Source organism: Athene cunicularia (genome assembly GCF_003259725.1).
Source record: "Athene cunicularia isolate RWA chromosome 4 unlocalized genomic scaffold, athCun1 chr4_part3, whole genome shotgun sequence".
Lineage (NCBI taxonomy): Eukaryota > Metazoa > Chordata > Aves > Strigiformes > Strigidae > Athene > Athene cunicularia.
In genome coordinates this window covers 21,460,310-21,474,799 of record NW_020799100.1, presented here as the reverse complement: position 1 = coordinate 21,474,799, position 14,490 = coordinate 21,460,310, and positions in this window count along the sequence as shown.

Genomic DNA, 14,490 nt, shown 5'->3' with positions numbered 1-14,490 from the left:
TTAGTGAACTTAGTCCATTAACGAAGCAAGATCACTGTAGAGTGTGTCTAGTAAATATAAATAAATACTTATATATGTAAGTATAAATTAAACTGCTTCGTGGTAATGATACAATGGGTTCATTAAAATCACACGCCTGTGCCTGGAACAGAGCTGCTACTGACAGAAAACAATATCAGAGAGAGAAGTGGAAAATACACGTTGCATTGCATTTCTCTCCTTAATGTGTTATAATTTCCAAAAGACAATATGTCAAGCAAGATTTTTGCTTTTTTCATACAGGTTCCTCAGCCTAGTCGCCCTCTCTGTAAGTTATCCCCCCTGCGGGACCCCAGCCCAGCAGGACAGGGTGCCAATGGGTGCGGGAGGAGGAGTCGGGGTGCCCAGCACCTCCATCCTTCCTCCCAAGCTGCAGTTTCAATGACTCCCATCGTGTTTTTAGCAGAGAAATGAGAATTTTTGTTGGCAAAGTACTGCAATTTCAGGCCACATTTCATTAACGCTCCATCATAAATTTGTGTTTTTCCCTTGAATACAGTTTTGCTGGAGCTGAGACCACGGAAAGCTGCTCCCTCTGGCACAGCTTTTGGATCAGATTCACGCAAAAGTTACCATCAGCCTTTTAAAGAAGACCTTGTCTGATAGTCAGCTCTGCTGTAATCACTTGCCTGAGAGCAATCACACCTCTGTGGGGCAGACACTTAACAATCTATTATATTGTAATTAAGTTTGGCCATGTTTACACTGCCTGATGATGATGATGTATAAAGATTAATTTACCTTTCCAGCCCTGCCGCAAGAATGTACTGCCATCGTACCCCATTAAAAATGGAAATGGCTATAAAGTCTCCAATTATATTATATTGCCTTAAGTCTATCAGAATTCATCATTTTATGCACCGTTACTTTAATTTATTGGTTTATCATCTATTATGTAGTGGCAGTTATCACAAGCCCTTCTATAGATGCTTTTAAGTATAGTGATAGCATCTTCTATGGATAAACAAGCCATGGTAACACCTTATTTACAGTTTGTCAATTTAAGGAGGTCAAAGAAAGTTAAAGAATTGTTTTTGACTAAAAAAAAAAATATTGCAGGGAGGCAACTAAAATTGGGTTCCTCTGACTGTCATTGGAGCTTAAAATTAAACAAGCCTGAGCTGTTCAGCGTGACCCTGATGAAATGAAGCGCAATCAGGAGGAAGACAGAAACACGAATATACAGGTTGATCTTTACACTTTGATTTTCTTGAAATATTGATTAGAGATCTGAATATTCATTAAAGATCTTGGCTGTGTTTCAGCAGAAGACTGAAACGTGCTTTTGAGCACATTCATTTTCTCATCAATTTTAGAGGGTTTGCAGTTTGCGAGTTGTGTACGGGTCACTTGCTCGACCAAGTGCTGTGGCCAAAAACGGCAACGGTTGCATCTGCTGTTGGGGGCTCCTGAAGGAAGCGTCGTTCCGGACGAGTCCTTCAAGCCTGGAACATAAAAAGTTCACCTTGATGCAATTACACTGCCGGGAAGGTCTTATTTATGTTTGAATTTTCTGAAAAGTGAAAGAAACTGCTCCGTGGGGTCAAGACCGTGGGGACTTGAGGGTCTTGTGCTCTTTTTGTTTCTGGTCTGGGACTTCTCAGCAGGGCTTATCTTGGGAGCCCCAGGAGCCAGGGAAGGAGGGAGGCTGAGGACCTTTTTCACCATCCTAACACAGGTCGGATTTTTTTTCCCTTAAGTACAGATGCCTGAAGTTGTCTGAGAAGCCTTCAAATTACCTTGGGGTAAAGGGGTACCAAGTCCAGTACCACGGTCCCACGTGTCTCAGTGATAGTGATGTACATACCCAGGAGCCAGGGTCGCCACAGCTGTACCAAACCTTCAGAGGGTTTAAATCTTCTGCATTTAACAGAGAGGACAAAATCCTTAGAGAAAGGAGCGTTATTAGTTCACACATTTCAGTTCTCAGTGGTCATTCCCCTCCTGATCTCATCTCCCACGTGACAGCTCCTCCTGTGATTTCATACATATTGTTCGCTGGGGTAGCTCAGAGAAACGGTTCAAAACCTGTCACTTCTGGGTCCTCGAGTTGTTCTCCCATAAAGCCGACACTTACTCCACATGATTTTGTGCGCTGTCTAGCTTGCCAGCTTCACACCACTTCTAAAAAAATCTGATTAACAATTGTGTTGAGTGTCATAATGGTGATTGGCAAAGTCTCAAAGAAAGGAGAAAAATACATGCTGCACAATGCAGGCTGATTATGAGGCAACATTGACACCACGCACCCAAACTTCATTATTCAGCCACCATCTCCGCCACTTGCACCCATCCAAGTTCAAGGACTCCTATTACTTCAGTTTGGGAAACTGTGACTGACTGTACTGAAATATGATTAAGCTTCATAAAGAGGGCGTCCATGCTCGTGTTCTCCTCCTTGAGTAGAGATCTGGTTCAGAGGAGTCCATCTCCTTTGCATTAGTGGAGTGAGACAAGTCGTGGCTGTACTGGCATTGGCACTCTTGTAGGAGCAGGTTTCTTCTCCTGTCTGTGACCATTTACCTTGTGCTTATAGGTACAAATCTCCTGCAGGAAAAGGAAGGGGAAAGCTTAACGTTTAGTGCCCTTTCAAGGCTGAAACAGTGGCCCAGGGCTGGCTGGACAGAGGAAGCAGGGAGAGCAGGAACGGCCATCAGGCATGGCTACCCCGCCAAGGAAACAGAGAAAAGGAGATGTCCACGGTTCCAGGACATTAGCAGGATGATGTCCTAAGTACAGAACAGGCAGTTATCTTGATTTCAACTTCTATTATTTACCTAAGTACAAAATGGGAGTTGAAGTCAAGGTAAATGTTTCTATGAGACCAAGGATATATTATTTATACATCCTACCGAGCATGCACATGGGCTGCTTTACTCGCTGTTAGTGGGCTGCTCCCTACAGCCACCTCTTTTTTTTTTTTTTCCCTTTTTTTTTTTTTTTTTTTTTTTTTTTTGCCTGGGGATGCCAGCAGGAGATTTTAGAGCAGGTCAGGTTATTTAACAAGAAAACGTCCTAACAAACAGCCCATGTTTCCACACGCGTTATCCTCGGTGGTTTATGGGGTCATAAGCAAGAGTACACGGGCAATAAACTTTTTGACCATTTGTCAGAGGTTTTATGAGCCGGTGCCGCTGAGGGCTCGGTTGTCTCAGGCGTCCCCGTGGGGTGCACACAACCAGGGCTAGTGGTTCTGCAGAACCATGGGCAGCACCTCACCCCAAGCTGGAAACCATAAAAGACACTTCTTTTTATCCAGCACATAATTTTTTTCCCCCCAGAAGGCAGAGTCTTGGCTGTCCATTGAGCACAAGAAGACACCCAGAGCTTTGGGGCCACAGGATGGAAACCAGCCCGATCCCACAGCTCCCACAGAATCGCTGGATAAATACTGGTGGGATCATCCTGGTGTTTCTCTGCTCGCACCCATCTGTGAGGGGTGGGCGATGGTTTGGCAGCGTGTTCCTGCGTGGTGATTTTAACAGGGACCTGCCGTTACATAATAAGTGGGGCGATGGAGGAAACATAAAATGCCGTCCACAGTATGCACAGTGGGGTAATAAATCCAAGGTGAAATAGTAAATCTCCAAGGAGTTACAGAAATCCAGATAGATACCCTGGTGAAGGTGCATTTATTGTGGAGCGTTACAAGGTTTTTCTCTTATCTCTAATTTTATAGATCTGTGCAGCTGCAGCAGTCCTTGGATAGGGCACATATTTGAAAATACTATAAATTTCACCTCCTGTTTATTTCAGATTCGTTGGCACTCTCTGTCTTTACTATCTCCTGGTATTTTATGCCTCAGTACTTGGAGAAAAAAATGCTTTGTTTGCACTAGATCCAATATGAAAACTCTCTCTGACATTTAAACTTTAGTATCAGTTTGCCTACAGTGTTAATATCACTGAAACTGCTTATATGGATTAAATTGCCTACAGTATATAATGCCAAAATATGAACATAGCACATTTACTGATTCAAGCTCTTGAAAGAATTATTACCATTAAAATATTTAAGGTCACCTTTACAAATGCAATAAATCAGGGGGATGTCAAACAGAGAGCATTTAAAGCTCCTCGACTGGAGTAGCCCACTGGGAAAACGACGGTTGATTCATTGTCACACGGAGAGCGGGACTTGGGGACAAGCCCGGGGCTCAGCCCCCCCCTGGGTATGAAGGACCAGGGGGACATGACCACGCCGCAGGGAGGTGCTCACCCAAACTCTGCTGCTCTTACACAAACTCTCAGCCCGGTTCCAGCAGTTCTGAAGGTCTTGCAGGAGGAAATTTCAGCAAAACCTCATTTTTGTCATTAAAGCCGGATAGAGCAGCTCGGTGCGCCCTCGGGAAGCAGAACTGATGAGTAAGAAGATGCCATTTTCATGCAGTCACTTTTCTGCACACAACAGCCTATTCATGCTACGGGTCCAGTTCTGCAAAAACCCTTATTGAGGTCAACCCAATTTACTGATAATTGAAGTTAGTGGAAAGTTTTGCTTCAGTGCGAACTGGCAAATCAAACCCATCAGACAATTCTTAAAAAAAAAATAAAAAAATCCTTTATTATGCTTTCATCTTAAATATTAGGTTTCAGCAAATTTCCCGAGAACAACCACTGTGTAAAACTTTAATCTTTTGAGAATGGATTGGGACTGTAATTGCAAAACCCAACATCCTCCTCCTGCACCGCATTCCCTCTCTCTGAGTGTCAGCATTTACTAGCACGTTGTAATGGGGGATAAATTTGCATTTGGTTATTACTCATACTTTTATTTGTTTCCAGGTGACTGTTTTTAATGTTTAACACAACACCCATATCTACAGGGGCCCATCATAATTTACAGCACGAGGAGACAGACTAATGCTCATCATCATTTCCTGAGGCTTAAAGGTACGACTTTTTTTTTTTTTTTTTTAAATTCCACACAAGTAATTAAATGCAATAATTGATCAATGCCTCATCTACAAAAATCTTGCCAACATGAATTGGTGGGAGGCGTCTCAGAGCTTTCTAAACCAATGGTAAAAAAAAAAAAAAAAAAAAAAGCTGCAGGAATTTTTGAAGAGAGGCCTTATAGCTTAAATGCATAATTCCTTCCTTGTGCTGGTTGGGAGTTTCATTATGCATTCAGCAGAGCGCAGCGGTCCGCATTGCCGAGCGTCCTGGCGTTCCCACTCCACTTGACAGGCGATTCCTTTCTTCTTCTTGCTGCTGATAACATCTGTAATGGGGGCAATTAAACTAACAGTGCTTATTAAGGATGGGCACTCCTGTTAGGAGGCATTTCCAAGCCACCTTGCTACGGCAGCTCCATGAGCAGAGGTTACCACATACCATTTTCATTCTGTGCTGTAATGCTAGAGGGGATTCCTTCTGTTATTGACGGTAAAATATTCTTAATCATTTTTTCTGGGGGAGAGGGGGAATGGGCAACCCACCTTTACTGCATTGCGGATTTGTCTCCAACCCCTTGTGCCTGTTCCCTGTCTCCAAGGGATGTAACGAGTGACCAGTGGCCCCTTCCCTGTGGTCCCATCCCCTTCCCCTGCTGCTAACCCCCACTCCCACAGCTCCTGGATGCATCATCGGCTCTCGCTTTTCTGAAGAGACCAGAGTTTTCTGATGTGCTCATACAACCTTTGGGGAAGCCCGATGCTCAGCTCCCCACGCTCTTTGCCATCTCCCAGGCTGGTTTAGGTCCAAACGGCAGCACCAGCTGCTGGAAAAGAGGGCAGGAAGAGACATTGCTGCCATGGCTGCTCACAGACCAGAGGGGGAAAAGTACAGGACAGATCAAATCAAACAGATTTGACAGATCAAATGAAGGGGGATGGTTTTCCCAGAGGTCTTTCAGATGAAGATGAGCTTTTTGCACTGGCTATTAGGAGACTCCTTAACACCTGATTTACTGGTTATAAAATACTGTTCAGTGGAGATAACCCGGCCTTTCCTCCCAAATTTGGGGACTTCATTTAGGCACATGATCTATTTTTTGGCATCTTCAAAGAGGCTGATTTTGAGGCGTTCTTGGCACACCCGTTCCCATTAACCGTGAGCAGAAACTCAGACTGCACACAGGGAAACTGAGAAACATTAGTGCTCTTCTTTCCAGTTTTCTCACAGAGCCAGAATTTCCTAAAAAATACTGTAAACCCTAAAGAAACTCTGCTGTCACGGGGCAACAATGAGCAGCCCCTGAGCTTCAGCAGATGCTTTGCAGCAGGAACAGAAACTGAGCCTGACTGAGCCTTTGTGTCTCTGGACTTTCGACTGCTCTATCCGTTAGATTTAACAGTTGGCTAACACATTTGATAATTGAGCGTGTTAATATTTTGCAAGACTGACTGACAAGCAGATTGTTGTCAAATCAAGGATCCATCAGGCTGAGGATATTGAAGTTGGCAGAGCCCAATAATTTACAGCTTTCTCCTTCAGTTTCTCATAATTTACGTTCCAGCCAGTGAAGGGAAACCTGCAGCCAAAGAAAATTGATGGACTCATCATCCAGACATGACACTCCTGAGACTTCAAATTGCTATTTTATACACATGTTACAAAGAGGAATGATCAATGGGAACTTGTAAACTCCTTGTTTACGGGAAGCCTGGTGAAGCTGCATCTAACCTGTCTGCTCCCATACCTTGCTGGTCTACTCTGAATAGTTTCCATTTAACGTTTTCTCTAACCCAGTGATCTAATGATAGCGCAACTACTGAATCTAAGGCATCAGTTTATATTGCTACAGAGTCTTAGTCCCAAGCAGGTGATGCTTTGGTAAAAACAGAAGACACGAAGTCACTCCAGGTCAGCCCATCTCTTGCTGGATGTATCGTCTCATCAAACAGAACAACCCAGATGCTTATGTTCAGGCTCAGGCTTAGGTTTTTTACTGAAGTCGTGCCTTGGCAAATTGTTTGGAAGTTTCTTTTTTTTGCACATCGTGATCCCTGAATGATCTTCATCAACCAAATATATGTGGAAGCAGTTTCAAATGCCATAATGCATACTTGCAATCATGGAAAAACAATGTTTAAAAAAACCCTCCTTTACTTCTTGAGAAAGTCAAGAGTTTTTTTGTTGTTGTGGTTTAAACCCAGCTGGCAGACAAACACCACGCGATCACTCACTCACCCTCCTCCACCCCCAGGGAATGGGGGAGAGAGTTGGGGGGGTAAGGACACTCGTAAATTGAGATTAAAGTAATTCAAAAAATAAATAAAATAAAATAAAATAAAATTTTAAAAAATAAAATAAAATAAAAATACCAAACAGAAACAAGTAACACGACATGATTGCTCACCACCTGCTGACAAATAACCAGCCTGTTCCTGGCTAGTTGAAAAAACCCTGATTTCTCAGCAACAACTAAAAACATCAGCGTATTATCAACATTCTTCTCATATCTAGTCCCATACTGAATCCAAAACACAGCATTATTCTAGCTACTAAGAAGGAAGGAAAAAACAATTTATGTTTTCCCCAACAATTAGCTCTATCCCAGCCAAACCCAAACCGTTTGTATCTATGGGCAAAAACCTAGCAAAATTCCAGATATAAAATGTGATTACTGGGACATAACAGTTTACTAAAGGCAGGACAGGGCAGGGGGTGGTGTTTCCCAACTGAGTAAAGTTAATTTCTAAAGGCGTTATATGCACACTGGTTTGATAACCCGTGTGCCCAAATTCATCATTACTGTCCGCAGGTTTATCAGAGGTTTTGGGTAGAAACCTATCTCAAGCTCCAAAGTGAAACCTGGTGTTGACAGCAGGAAGGAATTGACGCTGGTGTATATACAGGCTCAACCCAAAGCCTCGATCAGCTGCCTGGAGAGAGGCTCAGGGGGTGGGGAGCGGTGGGGGAACTCGCTGCCATTCCAGAAACATGTCCAGAACCTAAAGAAAAACACCACTGAAAATATTTTCCTAAGAAAGGTAGTCAAGAGAGGCAGAAAAAAAAAACCACAACCAAAAACCAACACTCATTTGCTTCAGCAGTAAAATAAAGAGAAGGGAATAAAGGCTTTGCTTTGCTTGCCAGCCCTCAGCTTGGCAAAGTGCTTTAGCAGACACAGAACCGTGCACGGATGTAAATACACCTATTGACTTTAATAGGACTACATGCACGTTCACATAACCTCAGGCTGAAGTACCTTGTTGAACCGAGCTTTAACGTGTATTTAGGTTTGTTCACGCTGCTTGGGGCTTGTGTCAAGGTTTGTGTATCAGCGCTCATCGCATACAGCCGACCGAACCTGTCGAAACGGGATGTTTTACAAGTTCCCCCCATTTTAACTGTGCGAGTCACTTATTTTCGCTGTATTAAAATTATCATTTATTTCTTGGAGCTTTTCTGCTCTAGTAAAGGTGATGTAGGATAGAAAAGCCAGCTCATCACATGGAAGAGGAGAAGGATGCGTACTGTTCAAACACGTAAGTCAGCAAAAATAATAAACAAAAAAAACTTCCTCTGAAAAAAGCAGAATCACTCCCGGTCTGACCTTACAACCTTGTACTCCTATAGGCACAGTACAGCATGAAAACCAAAGGAGGAGTTTGGAAATAACGTGAATACCCTCAGAAATAAGAGCTACTTAGCCGTTATTTCACCAGGCAATTTCCGTTTCACTGTGTTGGTCTACACCAACAGCCAAACTGAATCAGGCTGACCACAAACTTGTCATGCTGCCCACTTGAAACATATTTTTCAATAAATACCACCCCACATTTCTGCAGTCCTTCAAAAGGAGGAAAATATATAGTGTTTTTTTTGTTTTTTTTTTTTTTAATTTTGAGAGAGCAACTGAGGTGAACCTGCTTCAAAAACATGGCAAGCTTTAAATCAAATGCTGCGGTTCTAAAACATCCATTAACCGTTCACATCTAAAACTCATCCTTCAGCGCTTCCCCCTATAATGCACATTGTTGTCAATTTTTGTCTTATTTACCCCCTGCTAATAGCTGGGCTCAATTCCAAGAAACTTAAGACAATTGTGGAGAGATGCAGATCTAACATTTTTCAAGTTGACAGCCAATAGTTCTGAGCATTTAATTCCCGAGAAGGAAGAATCTCCAAATCCTGCTTTTGTAATTCACCCAGGAAAACACATCAGAGCCAAACTGTGTCTGTGCAGCCTGAGTAAAAATGTTATTGTTTGATCCAAGTTGTATCTTTCTTGGCAGATTTGTAGGGATTGATGCTGTCTGACACTGGTATTTTAATATGAAGCTGAGTACTCAACAGCTCTTGATGAATTAGCATCCGTATTGTAACCATAGGCGTTCTGTCCTCAGCAGTATATCTTAGGCAAAGGTTCATTTAATTTACCCCTTGTTAAAGTTTAAACAGCTATGCCAAATTCCGCCAGACTTGGCATGTGTGACATGACTAATGACTCTGCTAAACTTTGAGTCAAAAGCTTCGATTTTGAAATGCATCATCTTTATGTATTCGCCCCTGAGCAGCAGCGCAGAGCGAAAAAATAAAATAAATAGAATCATTCCATTTACTCAGGTTTGAAATTTAAGCAGCTAAACACAACTCTTGAAGTTGTATAATACTTATGCATGAATTCGATAAGGGGTTTATGCTCAAAGCAGAAAGCACGAAGGGTCAAGGATACAGACAGCGCTAGGGATCTTCCCTCCTTTTAGGAAGATAACACCAATGCAACAGCCCCAAAATATTTGCTCAGATACTCCGCGCCGTGGTGCAAAGCACGTGCCTCAGGGCTGAGCTTCGCCCAGCCGTGGATCAGGGCGGGTTTGCCTGGACCTCACACTGTCCTTCTGCTCATCTTGCTTCTCTCCTTGTTTTTCGAGTCCTCGCGTAGATCTTGAGCCGCCTATTCTGGTTCAATGTGATTTAAACAGAATTATTCATCTTTCTTCCCGGCCTGATCACACATAGGAGTACCTAACCATTGTGGAAAACACCACCACACTATCTGCCTTTTGATCCTTTAGCTTGTATTTATGTAATATATTCACTTGCAAATCTTCCTGTATGTAAGCCTCCAGGCTATGCTTAAGTCTCAGTTTTTTTTTTTTTTTTTTTTTTTTTTTTTTTCCCCCTGCATGATATGGCTAATAAGTGGCCTTCTCTGTTCACCCATACAGCAAACCATCAGCATTTTCTGTCTTCAGAGGACCCCTATGGACCTCTAGAAGCCACCCAGACTGGTGTTGTTCTTGCAGCCAGAGCAGATTGCCGAGGAACTGGTCCAGTCAAGATCTGAATTTTTCCACCTCACCCAGTTCAACGTCGGGAGGCAAATTAATTTCAAAAAAGCAATTTGGTACGTTCATCCAAACAACCCTACACATGTGGGAAGAGTGACTGAATTCTTTAAATAATTCTGTAAAATTTTCCTTTCTTGGAACAGCTACAGAAAAAAATTGACACAGGTCAGATTTATGATGTGCAGGCAATTAATATTTTCCTTGGTATTTTCTTGTACAGCACTAATTGCATCCCTGCATTTCATCCTGTATTGAAGTTTGCTTTTCACGCAGCACTAACACAGATCTGTCCCAGGCCACAGCTAGAGCATCCATGTGTGATGAAACTGAAAAATAACTCATCACACGATTTTGCAAGTGAGTCATTAACTGCTGACATAGGTTTTGGTCCAAATCCTGCGTTTCTGGGACACTCCATATCAGCAGTTGGAGACTTTGATTGGCATTTTCCTTATTTCAGCATCATGAGCTGTATTAATTTTGCATGCTTTACCCCTTGTACAATTTAGTATCTAGAGAGATTGGAAAGGGGTTTTTTTGGTGTTTCTTTTTTGTTTTGGTTTGGTTTTTTTTTGCTTCTGTGTTTATGCAGGTCCGTGCTTGTCTGAAACATCTGTGCAGAGCTGTTATCATGTTTGCAAACACACAAACACAGAGGTTTAGTGTCTCCTGGAGGAGCATCAAACTCTGGCTTCCATTCCTATCGGATGGTAAAAATAAAATATTCTGAAAACTTACCTAAATTAGGGGAAGATTTCATAATTAAATATTCAGAAGCCTACAAAATGTTTTGCTTTGCTTTACAATGCAATCAAACCTTTAGTTTTGCAGGAAAAGAATACCAGGATAATTTTTTTCTAGAGTATGGCTCACCATGTTTATCTCTGAGAAACTTGCCCTTACTGCTGGCCTTTGCAGGAGACCCTGTCTTCAACCGACTCTTGCTGACTGCACAGCTTGGAAAAGGGTGTAGAAAAATTAATATGTTGTTGAAAACCCACCAGCTGGATGCCTCGCCCACCTCTGGGACTTCCTTCCTTTGATGAAAAATAAATATTTACAGTTAAATAAAACCTTAAATGATTTTTGAATAATCCTTTTGAACAGCAGGGCTACTGTACGGTGTGAAAGGACTCTAAAAAAAGGGTTCATTTTTTTTAACTTCAAAGTTTGACGGATGTATTCTAAGTCCAAGATAAAGTACATTTAGGCCAAAAGGTTTGAAAAGTGATCTCTGGTCTTAGCCTAGTTCTCCATCATCAGTTAGTAAAAATACTTGGCAAGGTATTCAGTATCTGTTGGTCTGTTCCTTTCCAGATATCTGCTCTTATAGGGCTGATCCAGTTCCTAGTAAAATCACAGGGGAGTTTAGTGCTGCCTTACTGCAAATTTTTTGTATGAAGCAGGAGAGAAAGGACTGAAAGTTTCACCCGACGCAAATCAGCATCATCCTGTTAAAGTCAGCATTTAGAGTCTGTTTCTGGGTATTCGGGGTTTATCAAATAAACTCCTCATTTTTTTGAGAAATGCCAGGACTTCAGAAGGAAATGGAAATAAATCTGGTTTCTGCTGAAAGCCAGCATTTATCAAAATCACTCTTAAAATCCAGTATTGAAAGGTGCAAAGATACTTAAGTACCGTCAGCTATGCCTTGGCTTACGCTATACCACAGAAAATATAAGCAATCCGATTGATATTAATATCTTGATTTAACCCAAATATGCTGCTGAAAGGGTGGTTAAATTTGCCCTTCAGCTCTAGGTATGTTTGCATAAAAATCCAGAAGATTAACTTCTCTATCAACATCCCGTTTAAGACCTTACAATCCTGAATAAATCTAACAATACTGAATAGCTTTCTGTGGTCCTCAGTAAACCACTGAAGGGCTGATATAACAGGTCCCGAACACGGTGTGCCGAGTGAGTGAGAAGGATGCCCCTTGGCAGCAGTGATAAACAGTATTAAAGACTTTCTGACACTGCAGCGAGACGGCTCAAGGAATCAAGTGCCAGATAAGAACTGCAACGTCTACTATTTTCCTCTGAAGAAGTTGTATCAGGGTTGGGTTTTTTTAATTTTATTTTATGGCTTTTGCTGACCACAGCAGGTTCATGGTGCTCGGGCACCTGTTCCCATTAAATAACCTTTGGTCCTAGCAGGTCTTTACTGAAATTGAGACAGGTTTTCTCTCTGGGGACATGAATGCTAAACTTGGAAACGTTTATTGCTATTATAGACAGGCTTCCTCTCCTTATCTTGCAATAGTGTATTCTCATAGCAGAATCATCATTAAACGAAGCTCCAAGATGAATCACAAAGAAAAGGTCAAATTTCACTTCCTGGAGATTTGGAGGATTTACGTATTTCTTACTTTCGAGTTAAATGATCGAGATTTTATACAGGTGGTTTCTGAACAGCACTGATGGATCTCTGAAAGGTCATCGGACTCACAGCTCGCTGGGTGTATAAATTGTTTGTGAAATAATTGCCGGTTTGAACAATTTATAGAGCTTTGGTGCAAGAAGAGAATCGGGTTGTGGGTGACGATGATCAGGTACGGCTGTAGGGAACCATCAGCACAACTGGGTCTAACAGGAAAGCTGACGTCCTGCTTTGCATCTCGCTCCCCTCCCAGCAGCGGGGGTTTGGTGTTTCTCTGTTGGGCACTGGAGAGTCTATCCTAGCGAAGACATCGCCCGTCGTCCCAAAGACATCGCCCGTCGTCCCAAAGACAGTGCCCAGTCCATGCTCTTATCACCATGGCCAAAGGCTTGGAATATCTCCTTATTTAATGATGTTAATTAAATACTTGCCATGTAATGTGAAAACATCATGATGACAAGACATTAATCGAGGGTGAGAATAGCACAGCAGTCTTGGATCAGCGCTGTTGTCCTAACTGTGTGCACCCGTGGCTAGATCCCATGGCAGGCAGGTGATGTGGGCCAGCACGGCTTCGGTACTCATCGTGACATCACTCCCACTGCAGCATCGCTCTCAGTCCGCACCAGGCACAGAGAGATCAAGACACACCAGCAGCAACACCCTGGCAGCAGAATAACAAACAGTAAGCAGTTTCAAATGCTTTTTTTTTTTTTTTTTTTTTTCCCCCCCCAGCTAAAGGAATGGAAGGAGAGAGCTGACCACTGAGTTATGTCAAAATGTCACACACAGCAGTGTCTCTCCAGGACATAGTCCTGCTGGTGACAAACAGCTTTACTGTTAAATGCCAGCTGAGAATCTGCTCCACAACACTCATGGCTTGGGATTCTTTACATCCATCTCTACATGCTGGCCATTTAACCCCTTGGGGGTTTGCAGCAGGTTGGTTTTTTTTTCCCCCTCAGGTTCAAACGACTGGATTGAACACGTGTAAACTAATTTAAAATTCATATTCAGATGAGTGTATATTGCTTGCATGTGTATACATGTATGTACAGGCAGGGAACATATAAAATAAATGTGTGTGTGTGTGTGTGTGTGTGTGTACTGGAGGCAAAAGACACTTGCAAAATACACGTAGAGTTCAATGCTCTCTTGCACAAAAAAAGAAATTTCCTGAAACAACACATCTGAAATACCCTTACAGATGTTTCTCTGCATTACCAAAAAAACTGTCCCCTGAGCTAAAATGAAAATTGATTTTGAAAAAAAGCTGAAGGATATGAGTGGATCATCATAATTGGATCAACATGCTCCAAAAGCTTCAGGCTACTTCAACTTCATTTCTTAGCTGACAGCTTTCTTTTGGAATTCTTCAAACCAAACACAAATGGTTTGATTGCAATATGTGAAACATTTGACCATCATATCCTTGACAGTCAGCCCGCTGCAGGGGAGATTTGATAACTGTTGTCAAATTCATAACAGCCAGTCTAATCCAAAGAACCAACAAAAAACACAGGAGCTGCTTCAACAAAACCAGAGATGATATTAATGTAAAATGACACCATTTACAGGGAAAATATAGAAAAAGGCTGTATTGGGTCTTTTCCAAACAGTGTTGCAACCCCATGAACAGATCTTATTGGTTCTTAACTGGTAAATACAAATTAGAGATGTTAAAAATCCACTTGGGTTTCCATTCAACAGTCACGTGAGAAATTAAAGCAGCAAAACCAGCAAATCACTCGAACTGAGCATGCGCTAATTTACAGACAGTACCCTCTGGGTAGATCAGAGTGAAATTTTTTCTTCATCCCCCCCC